Source organism: Borostomias antarcticus (assembly GCF_949987555.1).
Source record: "Borostomias antarcticus genome assembly, chromosome: 26".
Taxonomy (NCBI): domain Eukaryota; kingdom Metazoa; phylum Chordata; class Actinopteri; order Stomiiformes; family Stomiidae; genus Borostomias; species Borostomias antarcticus.
Genome location: NC_140259.1, coordinates 8,056,192 through 8,075,203, shown reverse-complemented (window position 1 = coordinate 8,075,203; position 19,012 = coordinate 8,056,192).

The window sequence follows — 19,012 nt, the reverse complement described above, 5'->3', positions numbered from 1 at the left end:
GGTGGCGCTCTAGGCGTGACTCAATACCGAAGCATAGATGTGTTCAGGACGGTACCTTGATGAAGCGTGAGAAATGTTGAGTAAATCGGATAACGTATGTAGGAGTTATGAGGACTTCCTGTTTCACCAGTAGGTGGCGCTGTAAGTGTGACTCAATACCGACACATAGATGGGTTCAGAAGGCCACCTTCATGAAGCGTCAGCAATTTGGTGCAAATCGGATGATGTATGCAGGAGTTATGAGGACTTCCTGTTTCACCAATAGGTGGCGCTATTCGTATGACGCAATACTGACACATAGATGTGTTCAGGACAGAACCGTCATGAAGCGTGAGCTATATCGGACAAATTGGATAATGTATGGAGGAGTTATGAGGACTTCCTGTTTCACCAATAGGTGGCGCTATAAGTATGACGCAATACTGACACATAGATGTGTTAAGGACAGAACCGTCATGAAGCGTGAGATATATCGGACAAATTGGATAATGTATGGAGGAGTTATGAGGACTTCGTGTTTTATGGCGAAATGTCAAACTTTGGCGGGGCGCCACGGCAAGGGTGTTTGGTGAAAACTCAATTTTCTTGATAACTTTTGATCACAAAGGTCTTAAGATGAAGCTGACCCGATATGAAGTTGATCGGATGAAATCTGTAGGAGGAGTTCGTCGAAATACGAGGCATGGAAATGGTCAAAACAAGGACAAAATGGCACATTAAGAGCAAAATGGCGGACTTCCTGTTGCATGTTGGGTATAGCTCCAAGAGACATTTAAGTGTGGCTCGATGAAATACATATGCCCACCGAATTTCGTTCACCTACATCAAACTGAAAGGTGGGGCTCGCCATTTTAAACTTTCCAGGGGGCGCTCTTGAGCCGTTTTGCCACGCCCATTTCCGTCACCAATGAAATATCCGTTTTTCACCGGGTCTGATGTATCTGCAAAGTTTCATCCGTTTTCATCGATGTTTAGGCCGCCAAAAAGGCATTTGTTTGGGGAGAAGAAGAAGGAGAAGGAGAAGGAGAATAATAATAATCCTTCAAAATTCAATAGGGCCTCGCACCGCCAGTGCTCGGGCCCTAATAATAATAATCCTTCGAGTTTCAATAGGGCCTCGCACCGCCAGTGCTCGGGCCCTAACTAGTGCTGCGAGCAGCAGTGAGCGGGCCCTCGCACCCCACGCGGGTCGGGGTGTGGCGCCGTTAAAGGGTGTGCTATTTCGGTGTCCAGTACTGACAGAAACTTCCTGTCACCAGTAGGTGGTGCTCTAAGCGTGACTCAATACCGACGCATAGATGTGTTCAGGACAGTATCTTGATGAAGCGTGAGAAATGTTGTGTAAATCGGACAAAGTATGTAGGAGTAATGAGGACTTCCTGTAAGCAGTAGGTGGCGCTGTAGGCATGACGCAATACTGACCTACAGATGTGTTCAAGATGCGACCTTCATCAAGCATGAGCAATTTGAAGTAAATCGGATAATGTATGTAGGAGTTATGAGTACTTCCTGTTTCACCAGTAGGTGGCGCTGTAAGTGTAACTCAATACCGACGCATAGATGTGTTCAGAAGGTGACCTTCATGAAGCGTCAGCAATTTGGTGCAAATCGGATGATGTATGCAGGAGTTATGAGGACTTCCTGTTTCACCAATAGGTGGCGCTATAAGTATGACGCAATACTGACACATAGATGTGTTCAGGACAGAACCGTCATGAAGCGTGAGATATATGGGACAAATTGGATTATGTATGGAGGAGATATGAGGACTTCCTGTTTCACCAATAGGTGGCGCTATAAGTATGACGCAATACTGACACATAGATGTGTTCAGGACAGAACCGTCATGAAGCGTGAGATATATGGGACAAATTGGATTATGTATGGAGGAGATATGAGGACTTCCTGTTTCACCAATAGGTGGCGCTATAAGTATGACGCAATACTGACACATAGATGTGTTCAGGACAGAACCGTCATGAAGCGTGAGATATATCGGACAAATCGGATAATGTATGGAGGAGTTATGAGGACTTCCTGTTTCACCAATAGGTGGCGCTATAAGTATGACGCAATACTGAAACATAGATGTGTTCAGGACAGAACCGTCATGAAGCGTGAGATATTTCGGACGAATTGGATAATGTATGTAGGAGTTATGAGGACTTCCTGTTTCACCAATAGGTGGCGCTATAAGTATGACGCAATACTGACACATAGATGTGTTCAGGACAGAACACTCATGAAGCGTGAGATATATCGGACAAATCCGATAATGTATGGAGGAGTTATGGGGACTTCCTGTTTCACCAATAGGTGGCGCTATAAGTATGATGCAATACTGACACATAGATGTGTTCAGGACAGAACCGTCATGAAGCGTGAGATATATCGGACGAATTGGATAATGTATGTAGGAGTTATGAGGACTTCCTGTTTCACCAATAGGTGGCGCAATAAGTATGACGCAATACTGACACATAGATGTGTTCAGGACAGAACTGTCATGAAGCGTGAGATATATCGGACAAATCCGATAATGTATGGAGGAGTTATGAGGACATCGTGTTTTATGGCGAAATGTCAAACTTTGGCGGGGCGCCACGGCAAGGGTGTTTGGTGAAAACTCAATTTTTTTGATAACTTTTGATCACAAAGGTCTTAAGATGAAGCTGACCCGATATGAAGTTGATCGGATGAAATCTGTAGGAGGAGTTCGTCGAAGTACGAGGCATGGAAATGGTCAAAACAAGGACAAAATGGCACATTAAGAGCAAAATGGCGGACTTCCTGTTGCATGTTGGGTATAGCTCCAAGAGACATTTAAGTGTGGCTCGATGAAATACATATGCCCTCCGAATTTCGTTCGCCTACATCAAACTGAAAGGTGGGGCTCGCCATTTTAAATTTTCCAGGGGGCGCTCTTGAGCCGTTTTGCCACGCCTATTTCCGACAACCATGAATTATCAAATTTTTCACCGGGACTGACGTATCTGCAAAGTTTCATCCGTTTTCATCGATGTTTAGGCCGCGAAAAAGGCATTTGTTTCGGAAGAAGAATAATAATAATAATCCTTCGAGTTTCAATAGGGCCTCGCACCGCCAGTGCTCGGGCCCTAATAATCCTTCGAGTTTAAATAGGGCCTCGCACAGCCAGTGCTCGGGCCCTAATTATTTCCACCTGAAAAAAAACATAAGGGGTATGTATGGCATTTTTTTTTTCAGACCAAATTTATTTCTATCTGCAATCTTCCTGAACATTCACAGGTATGTAGTACAAGCCATTCTGATCAGAGATCTGCCACCCAGGTGTGTCTAGTCCAGTCCTAGGCCGAGCAGTGACAAATCTAATTATTTCCACCTGAAAAAAAACGTAAGGGGTATGTATGGCTTTTTTTTTTTCAGACCAAATTTATTTCTATCTGCAATCTTCCTGAACATTCACAGGTGTGTAGTACAAGCCTTTCTGATCAGGGATCTGCCACCCATGGGTGTCTAGTCAATTCCTAGGCCGAGCAGTGACAAATTTAATTATTTCCACCTGAAAAAAAATGTAAGGGGTATGTATGGCATTTTTTTTTTCAGACCAAATTTATTTCTATCTACAATCTTCATGAACATTCACAGGTATGTAGTATAAGCCATTCTGATCAGAGATCTGCCACCCAGGTGTGTCTAGTCCAGTCCTAGGCTGAGCAGTGACAAATCTAATTATTTCCACCTGAAAAAAAACGTAAGGGGTATGTATGGCATTTTTTTTTTAGACCAAATTTATTTCTATCTACAATCTTCATGAACATTCACAGGTATGTAGTACAAGCCATTCTGATCAGAGATCTGCCACCCAGATGTGTCTAGTCCGGTCCTAGGCCGAGCAGTGACAAATCGAATTATTTCCAGCTGAAAAAAAACATAAGGGGTATGTATGGCATTTTTTTTTTCAGACCAAATTTATTTCTATCTACAATCTTCATGAACATTCACAGGTATGTAGTACAAGCCATTCTGATCAGAGATCTGCCACCCAGATGTGTCTAGTCCAGTCCTAGGACGAGCAGTGACAAATCTAATTATTTCCACCTGAAAAAAAACGTAAGGGGTATGTATGGCTTTTTTTTTTTCAGACCAAATTTATTTCTATCTACAATCTTCATGAACATTCACAGGTATGTAGTACAAGCCATTCTGATCAGAGATCTGCCACCCATGGGTGTCTAGTCCATTCCTAGGCCGAGCAGTGACAAATTTAATTATTTCCAGCTGAAAAAAACCGTAAGGGGTATGTATGGCTTTTTTTTTTTCAGACCAAATTTATTTTTATCTACAATCTTCGTGAACATTCACAGGTATGTAGTACAAGCCATTCTGATCAGAGATCTGCCACCCAGGTGTGTCTAGTCCAGTCCTAGGCCGAGCAGTGACAAATCTAATTATTTCCACCTGAAAAAAAACGTAAGGGGTATGTATGGCATTTTTTTTTTCAGACCAAATTTATTTCTATCTACAATCTTTATGAACATTCACAGGTATGTAGTACAAGCCATTCTGATCAGAGATCTGCCACCCAGATGTGTCTAGTCCGGTCCTAGGCCGAGCAGTGACAAATCTAATTATTTCCAGCTGAAAAAAAACATAAGGGGTATGTATGGCATTTTTTTTTTCAGACCAAATTTATTTCTATCTACAATCTTCATGAACATTCACAGGTATGTAGTACAAGCCATTCTGATCAGAGATCTGCCACCCATGGGTGTCTAGTCCATTCCTAGGCCGAGCAGTGACAAATTTAATTATTTCCACCTGAAAAAAAACGTAAGGGGTATGTATGGCATTTTTTTTTTCAGACCAAATTTATTTGTATCTACAATATTCATGAACATTCACAGGTATGTAGTACAAGCCATTCTGATCAGAGATCTGCCACCCAGATGTGTCTAGTCCGGTCCTAGGCTGAGCAGTGACAAATCTAATTATTTCCACCTGAAAAAAAACGTAAGGGGTATGTATGGCTTTTTTTTTTCAGACCAAATTTATTTCTATCTACAATCTTCATGAACATTCACAGGTATGTAGTACGAGCCTTTCTGATCAGGGATCTGCCACCCATGGGTGTCTAGTCCATTCCTAGGCCGAGCAGTGACAAATTTAATTATTTCCACCTGAAAAAAAACATAAGGGGTATGTATGGCTTTTTTTTTTTCAGACCAAATTTATTTCTATCTACAATCTTCATGAACATTCACAGGTATGTAGTACAAGCCATTCTGATCAGAGATCTGCCACCCATGGGTGTCTAGTCCATTCCTAGGCCGAGCAGTGACAAATCTAATTATTTCCACCTGAAAAAAAACGTAAGGGGTATGTATGGCTTTTTTTTTTTCAGACCAAATTTATTTCTATCTACAATCTTCATGAACATTCACAGGTATGTAGTACAAGCCATTCTGATCAGAGATCTGCCACCCAGATGTGTCTAGTCCGGTCCTAGGCTGAGCAGTGACAAATCTAATTATTTCCACCTGAAAAAAAACGTAAGGGGTATGTATGGCTTTTTTTTTTCAGACCAAATTTATTTCTATCTACAATCTTCATGAACATTCACAGGTATGTAGTACAAGCCATTCTGATCAGAGATCTGCCACCCATGGGTGTCTAGTCCATTCCTAGGCCGAGCAGTGACAAATTTAATTATTTCCACCTGAAAAAAAACGTAAGGGGTATGTATGGCATTTTTTTTTTCAGACCAAATTTATTTGTATCTACAATATTCATGAACATTCACAGGTATGTAGTACAAGCCATTCTGATCAGAGATCTGCCACCCAGATGTGTCTAGTCCGGTCCTAGGCTGAGCAGTGACAAATCTAATTATTTCCACCTGAAAAAAAACGTAAGGGGTATGTATGGCTTTTTTTTTTTCAGACCAAATTTATTTCTATCTACAATCTTCATGAACATTCACAGGTATGTAGTACGAGCCTTTCTGATCAGGGATCTGCCACCCATGGGTGTCTAGTCCATTCCTAGGCCGAGCAGTGACAAATTTAATTATTTCCACCTGAAAAAAAATGTAAGGGGTATGTATGGCTTTTTTTTTTTCAGACCAAATTTATTTCTATCTACAATCTTCATGAACATTCACAGGTATGTAGTATAAGCCATTCTGATCAGAGATCTGCCACCCAGGTGTGTCTAGTCCAGTCCTAGGCCGAGCAGTGAAAAATCTAATTATTTCCACCTGAAAAAAAACGTAAGGGGTATGTATGGCTTTTTTTTTTTCAGACCAAATTTATTTCTATCTACAATCTTCATGAACATTCACAGGTATGTAGTACAAGCCATTCTGATCAGAGATCTGCAACCCAGATGTGTCTAGTCCGGTCCTAGGCCGAGCAGTGACAAATCTAATTATTCCCAGCTGAAAAAAAACATAAGGGGTATGTATGGCTTTTTTTTTTCAGACCAAATTTATTTCTATCTACAATCTTCATGAACATTCACAGGTATGTAGTACAAGCCATTCTGATCAGAGATCTGCCACCCATGGGTGTCTAGTCCATTCCTAGGCCGAGCAGTGACAAATTTAATTATTTCCACCTGAAAAAAAACGTAAGGGCATTTTTTTTTTCAGACCAAATTTATTTCTATCTACAATCTTCATGAACATTCACAGGTATGTAGTACAAGCCATTCTGATCAGAGATCTGCCACCCAGATGTGTCTAGTCCGGTCCTAGGCTGAGCAGTGACAAATCTAATTATTTCCACCTGAAAAAAAACATAAGGGGTATGTATGGCATTTTTTTTTTCAGACCAAATTTATTTCTATCTGCAATCTTCCTGAACATTCACAGGTGTGTAGTACAAGCCTTTCTGATCAGGGATCTGCCACCCATGGGTGTCTAGTCCATTCCTAGGACGAGCAGTGACAAATTTAATTATTTCCACCTGAAAAAAAATGTAAGGGGTATGTATGGCTTTTTTTTTTTCAGACCAAATTTATTTCTATCTACAATCTTCATGAACATTCACAGGTATGTAGTATAAGCCATTCTGATCAGAGATCTGCCACCCAGGTGTGTCTAGTCCAGTCCTAGGCCGAGCAGTGACAAATCTAATTATTTCCACCTGAAAAAAAACGTAAGGGGTATGTATGGCATTTTTTTTTTCAGACCAAATTTATTTCTATCTACAATCTTCATGAACATTCACAGGTATGTAGTACAAGCCATTCTGATCAGAGATCTGCCACCCAGATGTGTCTAGTCCGGTCCTAGGCCGAGCAGTGACAAATCTAATTATTTCCAGCTGAAAAAAAACATAAGGGGTATGTATGGCATTTTTTTTTTCAGACCAAATTTATTTCTATCTACAATCTTCATGAACATTCACAGGTATGTAGTACAAGCCATTCTGATCAGAGATCTGCCACCCATGGGTGTCTAGTCCATTCCTAGGCCGAGCAGTGACAAATTTAATTATTTCCACCTGAAAAAAAATGTAAGGGGTATGTATGGCTTTTTTTTTTTCAGACCAAATTTATTTCTATCTACAATCTTCATGAACATTCACAGGTATGTAGTATAAGCCATTCTGATCAGAGATCTGCCACCCAGGTGTGTCTAGTCCAGTCCTAGGCCGAGCAGTGACAAATCTAATTATTTCCACCTGAAAAAAAACGTAAGGGGTATGTATGGCTTTTTTTTTTTCAGACCAAATTTATTTCTATCTACAATCTTCATGAACATTCACAGGTATGTAGTACAAGCCATTCTGATCAGAGATCTGCCACCCAGGTGTGTCTAGTCCAGTCCTAGGCCGAGCAGTGACAAATCTAATTATTTCCACCTGAAAAAAAACGTAAGGGGTATGTATGGCTTTTTTTTTTTCAGACCAAATTTATTTCTATCTACAATCTTCATGAACATACACAGGTATGTAGTACAAGCCATTCTGATCAGAGATCTGCCACCCAGATGTGTCTAGTCCAGTCCTAGGCCGAGCAGTGACAAATCTAATTATTTCCACCTGAAAAAAAACATAAGGGGTATGTATGGCATTTTTTTTTTCAGACCAAATTTATTTCTATCTGCAATCTTCCTGAACATTCACAGGTATGTAGTACAAGCCATTCTGATCAGAGATCTGCCACCCAGGTGTGTCTAGTCCAGTCCTAGGCCGAGCAGTGACAAATCTAATTATTTCCACCTGAAAAAAAACGTAAGGGGTATGTATGGCTTTTTTTTTTTCAGACCAAATTTATTTCTATCTGCAATCTTCCTGAACATTCACAGGTGTGTAGTACAAGCCTTTCTGATCAGGGATCTGCCACCCATGGGTGTCTAGTCAATTCCTAGGCCGAGCAGTGACAAATTTAATTATTTCCACCTGAAAAAAAATGTAAGGGGTATGTATGGCATTTTTTTTTTCAGACCAAATTTATTTCTATCTACAATCTTCATGAACATTCACAGGTATGTAGTATAAGCCATTCTGATCAGAGATCTGCCACCCAGGTGTGTCTAGTCCAGTCCTAGGCTGAGCAGTGACAAATCTAATTATTTCCACCTGAAAAAAAACGTAAGGGGTATGTATGGCTTTTTTTTTTTAGACCAAATTTATTTCTATCTACAATCTTCATGAACATTCACAGGTATGTAGTACAAGCCATTCTGATCAGAGATCTGCCACCCAGATGTGTCTAGTCCGGTCCTAGGCCGAGCAGTGACAAATCGAATTATTTCCAGCTGAAAAAAAACATAAGGAGTATGTATGGCATTTTTTTTTTCAGACCAAATTTATTTCTATCTACAATCTTCATGAACATTCACAGGTATGTAGTACAAGCCATTCTGATCAGAGATCTGCCACCCAGATGTGTCTAGTCCAGTCCTAGGACGAGCAGTGACAAATCTAATTATTTCCACCTGAAAAAAAACGTAAGGGGTATGTATGGCTTTTTTTTTTTCAGACCAAATTTATTTCTATCTACAATCTTCATGAACATTCACAGGTATGTAGTACAAGCCATTCTGATCAGAGATCTGCCACCCATGGGTGTCTAGTCCATTCCTAGGCCGAGCAGTGACAAATTTAATTATTTCCAGCTGAAAAAAACCGTAAGGGGTATGTATGGCTTTTTTTTTTTCAGACCAAATTTATTTTTATCTACAATCTTCATGAACATTCACAGGTATGTAGTACGAGCCTTTCTGATCAGGGATCTGCCACCCATGGGTGTCTAGTCCATTCCTAGGCCGAGCAGTGACAAATTTAATTATTTCCACCTGAAAAAAAATGTAAGGGGTATGTATGGCTTTTTTTTTTTCAGACCAAATTTATTTCTATCTACAATCTTCATGAACATTCACAGGTATGTAGTACAAGCCATTCTGATCAGAGATCTGCCACCCAGGTGTGTCTAGTCCAGTCCTAGGCTGAGCAGTGACAAATCTAATTATTTCCACCTGAAAAAAAACGTAAGGGGTATGTATGGCTTTTTTTTTTTCAGACCAAATTTATTTCTATCTACAATCTTCATGAACATTCACAGGTATGTAGTACAAGCCATTCTGATCAGAGATCTGCCACCCATGGGTGTCTAGTCCATTCCTAGGCCGAGCAGTGACAAATCTAATTATTTCCACCTGAAAAAAAACGTAAGGGGTATGTATGGCTTTTTTTTTTTCAGACCAAATTTATTTCTATCTACAATCTTCATGAACATTCACAGGTATGTAGTACAAGCCATTCTGATCAGAGATCTGCCACCCAGATGTGTCTAGTCCGGTCCTAGGCTGAGCAGTGACAAATCTAATTATTTCCACCTGAAAAAAAACGTAAGGGGTATGTATGGCTTTTTTTTTTCAGACCAAATTTATTTCTATCTACAATCTTCATGAACATTCACAGGTATGTAGTACAAGCCATTCTGATCAGAGATCTGCCACCCATGGGTGTCTAGTCCATTCCTAGGCCGAGCAGTGACAAATTTAATTATTTCCACCTGAAAAAAAACGTAAGGGGTATGTATGGCATTTTTTTTTTCAGACCAAATTTATTTGTATCTACAATATTCATGAACATTCACAGGTATGTAGTACAAGCCATTCTGATCAGAGATCTGCCACCCAGATGTGTCTAGTCCGGTCCTAGGCTGAGCAGTGACAAATCTAATTATTTCCACCTGAAAAAAAATGTAAGGGGTATGTATGGCTTTTTTTTTTTCAGACCAAATTTATTTCTATCTACAATCTTCATGAACATTCACAGGTATGTAGTACGAGCCTTTCTGATCAGGGATCTGCCACCCATGGGTGTCTAGTCCATTCCTAGGCCGAGCAGTGACAAATTTAATTATTTCCACCTGAAAAAAAATGTAAGGGGTATGTATGGCTTTTTTTTTTTCAGACCAAATTTATTTCTATCTACAATCTTCATGAACATTCACAGGTATGTAGTACAAGCCATTCTGATCAGAGATCTGCCACCCATGGGTGTCTAGTCCATTCCTAGGCCGAGCAGTGACAAATCTAATTATTTCCACCTGAAAAAAAACGTAAGGGGTATGTATGGCTTTTTTTTTTTCAGACCAAATTTATTTCTATCTACAATCTTCATGAACATTCACAGGTATGTAGTACAAGCCATTCTGATCAGAGATCTGCCACCCAGATGTGTCTAGTCCGGTCCTAGGCTGAGCAGTGACAAATCTAATTATTTCCACCTGAAAAAAAACGTAAGGGGTATGTATGGCTTTTTTTTTTCAGACCAAATTTATTTCTATCTACAATCTTCATGAACATTCACAGGTATGTAGTACAAGCCATTCTGATCAGAGATCTGCCACCCAGATGTGTCTAGTCCGGTCCTAGGCTGAGCAGTGACAAATCTAATTATTTCCACCTGAAAAAAAACATAAGGGGTATGTATGGCTTTTTTTTTTTCAGACCAAATTTATTTCTATCTACAATCTTCATGAACATTCACAGGTATGTAGTACAAGCCTTTCTGATCAGGGATCTGCCACCCATGGGTGTCTAGTCCATTCCTAGGCCGAGCAGTGACAAATTTAATTATTTCCACCTGAAAAAAAATGTAAGGGGTATGTATGGCTTTTTTTTTTTCAGACCAAATTTATTTCTATCTACAATCTTCATGAACATTCACAGGTATGTAGTACAAGCCATTCTGATCAGAGATCCGCCACCCATGGGTGTCTAGTCCATTCCTAGGCCGAGCAGTGACAAATTTAATTATTTCCACCTGAAAAAAAACGTAAGGGGTATGTATGGCATTTTTTTTTTCAGACCAAATTTATTTCTATCTACAATCTTCATGAACATTCACAGGTATGTAGTACAAGCCATTCTGATCAGAGATCTGCCACCCATGGGTGTCTAGTCCATTCCTAGGCCGAGCAGTGACAAATCTAATTATTTCCACCTGAAAAAAAACGTAAGGGGTATGTATGGCTTTTTTTTTTTCAGACCAAATTTATTTCTATCTACAATCTTCATGAACATTCACAGGTATGTAGTACAAGCCATTCTGATCAGAGATCTGCCACCCAGATGTGTCTAGTCCGGTCCTAGGCTGAGCAGTGACAAATCTAATTATTTCCACCTGAAAAAAAACGTAAGGGGTATGTATGGCTTTTTTTTTTCAGACCAAATTTATTTCTATCTACAATCTTCATGAACATTCACAGGTATGTAGTACAAGCCATTCTGATCAGAGATCTGCCACCCATGGGTGTCTAGTCCATTCCTAGGCCGAGCAGTGACAAATTTAATTATTTCCACCTGAAAAAAAACGTAAGGGGTATGTATGGCATTTTTTTTTTCAGACCAAATTTATTTGTATCTACAATATTCATGAACATTCACAGGTATGTAGTACAAGCCATTCTGATCAGAGATCTGCCACCCAGATGTGTCTAGTCCGGTCCTAGGCTGAGCAGTGACAAATCTAATTATTTCCACCTGAAAAAAAACGTAAGGGGTATGTATGGCTTTTTTTTTTTCAGACCAAATTTATTTCTATCTACAATCTTCATGAACATTCACAGGTATGTAGTACGAGCCTTTCTGATCAGGGATCTGCCACCCATGGGTGTCTAGTCCATTCCTAGGCCGAGCAGTGACAAATTTAATTATTTCCACCTGAAAAAAAATGTAAGGGGTATGTATGGCTTTTTTTTTTTCAGACCAAATTTATTTCTATCTACAATCTTCATGAACATTCACAGGTATGTAGTACAAGCCATTCTGATCAGAGATCTGCCACCCATGGGTGTCTAGTCCATTCCTAGGCCGAGCAGTGACAAATCTAATTATTTCCACCTGAAAAAAAACGTAAGGGGTATGTATGGCTTTTTTTTTTTCAGACCAAATTTATTTCTATCTACAATCTTCATGAACATTCACAGGTATGTAGTACAAGCCATTCTGATCAGAGATCTGCCACCCAGATGTGTCTAGTCCGGTCCTAGGCTGAGCAGTGACAAATCTAATTATTTCCACCTGAAAAAAAACGTAAGGGGTATGTATGGCTTTTTTTTTTCAGACCAAATTTATTTCTATCTACAATCTTCATGAACATTCACAGGTATGTAGTACAAGCCATTCTGATCAGAGATCTGCCACCCAGATGTGTCTAGTCCGGTCCTAGGCTGAGCAGTGACAAATCTAATTATTTCCACCTGAAAAAAAACATAAGGGGTATGTATGGCTTTTTTTTTTTCAGACCAAATTTATTTCTATCTACAATCTTCATGAACATTCACAGGTATGTAGTACAAGCCTTTCTGATCAGGGATCTGCCACCCATGGGTGTCTAGTCCATTCCTAGGCCGAGCAGTGACAAATTTAATTATTTCCACCTGAAAAAAAATGTAAGGGGTATGTATGGCTTTTTTTTTTTCAGACCAAATTTATTTCTATCTACAATCTTCATGAACATTCACAGGTATGTAGTACAAGCCATTCTGATCAGAGATCCGCCACCCAGATGTGTCTAGTCCAGTCCTAGGACGAGCAGTGACAAATCTAATTATTTCCACCTGAAAAAAAACGTAAGGGGTATGTATGGCTTTTTTTTTTTCAGACCAAATTTATTTCTATCTACAATCTTCATGAACATTCACAGGTATGTAGTACAAGCCATTCTGATCAGAGATCTGCCACCCATGGGTGTCTAGTCCATTCCTAGGCCGAGCAGTGACAAATTTAATTATTTCCACCTGAAAAAAACTGTAAGGGGTATGTATGGCTTTTTTTTTTTCAGACCAAATTTATTTTTATCTACAATCTTCATGAACATTCACAGGTATGTAGTACAAGCCATTCTGATCAGAGATCTGCCACCCAGATGTGTCTAGTCCGGTCCTAGGCCGAGCAGTGACAAATCTAATTATTTCCAGCTGAAAAAAAACATAAGGGGTATGTATGGCATTTTTTTTTTCAGACCAAATTTATTTCTATCTACAATCTTCATGAACATTCACAGGTATGTAGTACAAGCCATTCTGATCAGAGATCTGCCACCCATGGGTGTCTAGTCCATTCCTAGGCCGAGCAGTGACAAATTTAATTATTTCCACCTGAAAAAAAACGTAAGGGGTATGTATGGCTTTTTTTTTTTCAGACCAAATTTATTTTTATCTACAATCTTCGTGAACATTCACAGGTATGTAGTACAAGCCATTCTGATCAGAGATCTGCCACCCAGATGTGTCTGGTCTAGTCCTAGGCCGAGCAGTGACAAATTTAATTATTTCCACCTGAAAAAAAACGTAAGGGGTATGTATGGCTCTTTTTTTTTTCAGACCAAATTTATTTCTATCTACAATCTTCATGAACATTCACAGGTATGTAGTACAAGCCATTCTGATCAGAGATCTGCCACCCAGATGTGTCTAGTCCAGTCCTAGGCCGAGCAGTGACAAATCTAATTATTTCCACCTGAAAAAAAACATAAGGGGTATGTATGGCATTTTTTTTTTCAGACCAAATTTATTTCTATCTGCAATCTTCCTGAACATTCACAGGTGTGTAGTACAAGCCTTTCTGATCAGGGATCTGCCACCCATGGGTGTCTAGTCCATTCCTAGGCCAAGCAGTGACAAATTTAATTATTTCCACCTGAAAAAAAATGTAAGGGGTATGTATGGCTTTTTTTTTTTCAGACCAAATTTATTTCTATCTACAATCTTCATGAACATTCACAGGTATGTAGTATAAGCCATTCTGATCAGAGATCTGCCACCCAGGTGTGTCTAGTCCAGTCCTAGGCCGAGCAGTGACAAATCTAATTATTTCCACCTGAAAAAAAACCTAAGGGGTATGTATGGCATTTTTTTTTTCAGACCTAATTTATTTCTATCTACAATCTTCATGAACATTCACAGGTATGTAGTACAAGCCATTCTGATCAGAGATCTGCCACCCATGGGTGTCTAGTCCAATCCTAGGCCGAGCAGTGACAAATGTAATTATTTCCACCTGAAAAAAAACGTAAGGGGTATGTATGGCTTTTTTTTTTTCAGACCAAATTTATTTCTATCTACAATCTTCATGAACATTCACAGGTATGTAGTACGAGCCTTTCTGATCAGGGATCTGCCACCCATGGGTGTCTAGTCCATTCCTAGGCCGAGCAGTGACAAATTTAATTATTTCCACCTGAAAAAAAATGTAAGGGGTATGTATGGCTTTTTTTTTTTCAGACCAAATTTATTTCTATCTACAATCTTCATGAACATTCACAGGTATGTAGTACAAGCCATTCTGATCAGAGATCTGCCACCCAGATGTGTCTAGTCCAGTCCTAGGCCGAGCAGTGACAAATCTAATTATTTCCACCTGAAAAAAAACGTAAGGGGTATGTATGGCTTTTTTTTTTTCAGACCAAATTTATTTCTATCTACAATCTTCATGAACATTCACAGGTATGTAGTACAAGCCATTCTGATCAGAGATCTGCCACCCAGGTGTGTCTAGTCCAGTCCTAGGCCGAGCAGTGACAAATCTAATTATTTCCACCTGAAAAAAAACGTAAGGGGTATGTATGGCTTTTTTTTTTTCAGACCAAATTTATTTCTATCTACAATCTTCATGAACATTCACAGGTATGTAGTACAAGCCATTCTGATCAGAGATCTGCCACCCATGGGTGTCTAGTCCATTCCTAGGCCGAGCAGTGACAAATCTAATTATTTCCACCTGAAAAAAAACGTAAGGGGTATGTATGGCTTTTTTTTTTTCAGACCAAATTTATTTCTATCTACAATCTTCATGAACATTCACAGGTATGTAGTACGAGCCTTTCTGATCAGGGATCTGCCACCCATGGGTGTCTAGTCCATTCCTAGGCCGAGCAGTGACAAATTTAATTATTTCCACCTGAAAAAAAATGTAAGGGGTATGTATGGCTTTTTTTTTTTCAGACCAAATTTATTTCTATCTACAATCTTCATGAACATTCACAGGTATGTAGTACAAGCCATTCTGATCAGAGATCTGCCACCCAGATGTGTCTAGTCCGGTCCTAGGCCGAGCAGTGACAAATCTAATTATTTCCAGCTGAAAAAAAACATAAGGGGTATGTATGGCATTTTTTTTTTCAGACCAAATTTATTTCTATCTACAATCTTCATGAACATTCACAGGTATGTAGTACAAGCCATTCTGATCAGAGATCTGCCACCCATGGGTGTCTAGTCCATTCCTAGGCCGAGCAGTGACAAATTTAATTATTTCCACCTGAAAAAAACCGTAAGGGGTATGTATGGCTTTTTTTTTTTCAGACCAAATTTATTTTTATCTACAATCTTCGTGAACATTCACAGGTATGTAGTACAAGCCATTCTGATCAGAGATCTGCCACCCAGATGTGTCTGGTCTAGTCCTAGGCCGAGCAGTGACACATTTAATTATTTCCACCTGAAAAAAAACGTAAGGGGTATGTATGGCTTTTTTTTTTTCAGACCAAATTTATTTCTATCTACAATCTTCATGAACATTCACAGGTATGTAGTACAAGCCATTCTGATCAGAGATCTGCCACCCAGATGTGTCTAGTCCAGTCCTAGGCCGAGCAGTGACAAATCTAATTATTTCCACCTGAAAAAAAACATAAGGGGTATGTATGGCATTTTTTTTTTCAGACCAAATTTATTTCTATCTGCAATCTTCCTGAACATTCACAGGTGTGTAGTACAAGCCTTTCTGATCAGGGATCTGCCACCCATGGGTGTCTAGTCCATTCCTAGGCCGAGCAGTGACAAATTTAATTATTTCCACCTGAAAAAAAATTTAAGGGGTATGTATGGCTTTTTTTTTTTCAGACCAAATTTATTTCTATCTACAATCTTCATGAACATTCACAGGTATGTAGTATAAGCCATTCTGATCAGAGATCTGCCACCCAGGTGTGTCTAGTCCAGTCCTAGGCCGAGCAGTGACAAATCTAATTATTTCCACCTGAAAAAAAACATAAGGGGTATGTATGGCTTTTTTTTTTTCAGACCAAATTTATTTCTATCTACAATCTTCATGAACATTCACAGGTATGTAGTACAAGCCATTCTGATCAGAGATCTGCCACCCAGATGTGTCTAGTCCAGTCCTAGGCCCAGCAGTGACAAATCTAATTATTTCCACCTGAAAAAAAACATAAGGGGTATGTATGGCATTTTTTTTTTCAGACCAAATTTATTTCTATCTGCAATCTTCCTGAACATTCACAGGTGTGTAGTACAAGCCTTTCTGATCAGGGATCTGCCACCCATGGGTGTCTAGTCCATTCCTAGGCCGAGCAGTGACAAATTTAATTATTTCCACCTGAAAAAAAATTTAAGGGGTATGTATGGCTTTTTTTTTTTCAGACCAAATTTATTTCTATCTACAATCTTCATGAACATTCACAGGTATGTAGTATAAGCCATTCTGATCAGAGATCTGCCACCCAGGTGTGTCTAGTCCAGTCCTAGGCCGAGCAGTGACAAATCTAATTATTTCCACCTGAAAAAAAACGTAAGGGGTGTGTATGGCTTTTTTTTTTTCAGACCAAATTTATTTCTATCTTCAATCTTCATGAACATTCACAGGTATGTAGTACAAGCCATTCTGATCAGAGATCTGCCACCCAGATGTGTCTAGTCCGGTCCTAGGCCGAGCAGTGACAAATCTAATTATTTCCAGCTGAAAAAAAACATAAGGGGTATGTATGGCATTTTTTTTTTCAGACCAAATTTATTTCTATCTGCAATCTTCCTGAACATTCACAGGTGTGTAGTACAAGCCTTTCTGATCAGGGATCTGCCACCCATGGGTGTCTAGTCCATTCCTAGGCCGAGCAGTGACAAATTTAATTATTTCCACCTGAAAAAAAATGTAAGGGGTATGTATGGCTTTTTTTTTTTCAGACCAAATTTATTTCTATCTACAATCTTCATGAACATTCACAGGTATGTAGTATAAGCCATTCTGATCAGAGATCTGCCACCCAGGTGTGTCTAGTCCAGTCCTAGGCCGAGCAGTGACAAATCTAATTATTTCCACCTGAAAAAAAACATAAGGGGTATGTATGGCATTTTTCTTTTCAGACCAAATTTATTTCTATCTACAATCTTCATGAACATTCACAGGTATGTAGTACAAGCCATTCTGATCAGAGATCTGCCACCCAGGTGTGTCTAGTCCAGTCCTAGGCCGAGCAGTGACAAATCTAATTATTTCCACCTGAAAAAAAACGTAAGGGGTATGTATGGCTTTTTTTTTTTCAGACCAAATTTATTTCTATCTACAATCTTCATGAACATTCACAGGTATGTAGTACAAGCCATTCTGATCAGAGATCTGCCACCCATGGGTGTCTAGTCCATTCCTAGGCCGAGCAGTGACAAATCTAATTATTTCCACCTGAAAAAAAACGTAAGGGGTATGTATGGCTTTTTTTTTTTCAGACCAAATTTATTTCTATCTACAATCTTCATGAACATTCACAGGTATGTAGTACGAGCCTTTCTGATCAGGGATCTGCCACCCATGGGTGTCTAGTCCATTCCTAGGCCGAGCAGTGACAAATTTAATTATTTCCACCTGAAAAAAAATGTAAGGGGTATGTATGGCTTTTTTTTTTTCAGACCAAATTTATTTCTATCTACAATCTTCATGAACATTCACAGGTATGTAGTATAAGCCATTCTGATCAGAGATCTGCCACCCAGGTGTGTCTAGTCCAGTCCTAGGCCGAGCAGTGACAAATCTAATTATTTCCACCTGAAAAAAAACGTAAGGGGTATGTATGGCTTTTTTTTTTCAGACCAAATTTATTTCTATCTACAATCTTCATGAACATTCACAGGTATGTAGTACAAGCCATTCTGATCAGAGATCTGCCACCCAGGTGTGTCTAGTCCAGTCCTAGGCCGAGCAGTGACAAATCTAATTATTTCCACCTGAAAAAAAACGTAAGGGGTATGTATGGCTTTTTTTTTTTCAGACCAAATTTATTTCTATCTACAATCTTCATGAACATTCACAGGTATGTAGTACAAGCCATTCTGATCAGAGATCTGCCACCCATGGGTGTCTAGTCCATTCCTAGGCCGAGCAGTGACAAATCTAACTAGTGCTGCGAGCAGCAGTGAGCGGGCCCTCGCACCCCACGCGGGTCGGGGTGTGGCGCCGTTAAAGGGTGTGCTATTTCGGTGTCCAGTACTGACAGAAACTTCCTGTCACCAGTAGGTGGCGCTCTAAGCGTGACTCAATACCGACGCATAGATGTGTTCAGGACGGTACCTTGATGAAGTGTGAGAAATGTTGTGTAAATCGGACAAAATATGTAGGAGTTATGAGGACTTCCTGTAAGCAGTAGGTGGCGCTGTAGGTATGACGCAATACTGACCTACAGATGTGTTCAAGATGCGACCTTCATCAAGCATGAGCAATTTGGAGTAAATCGGATAATGTATGTAGGAGTTATGAGTACTTCCTGTTTCACCAGTA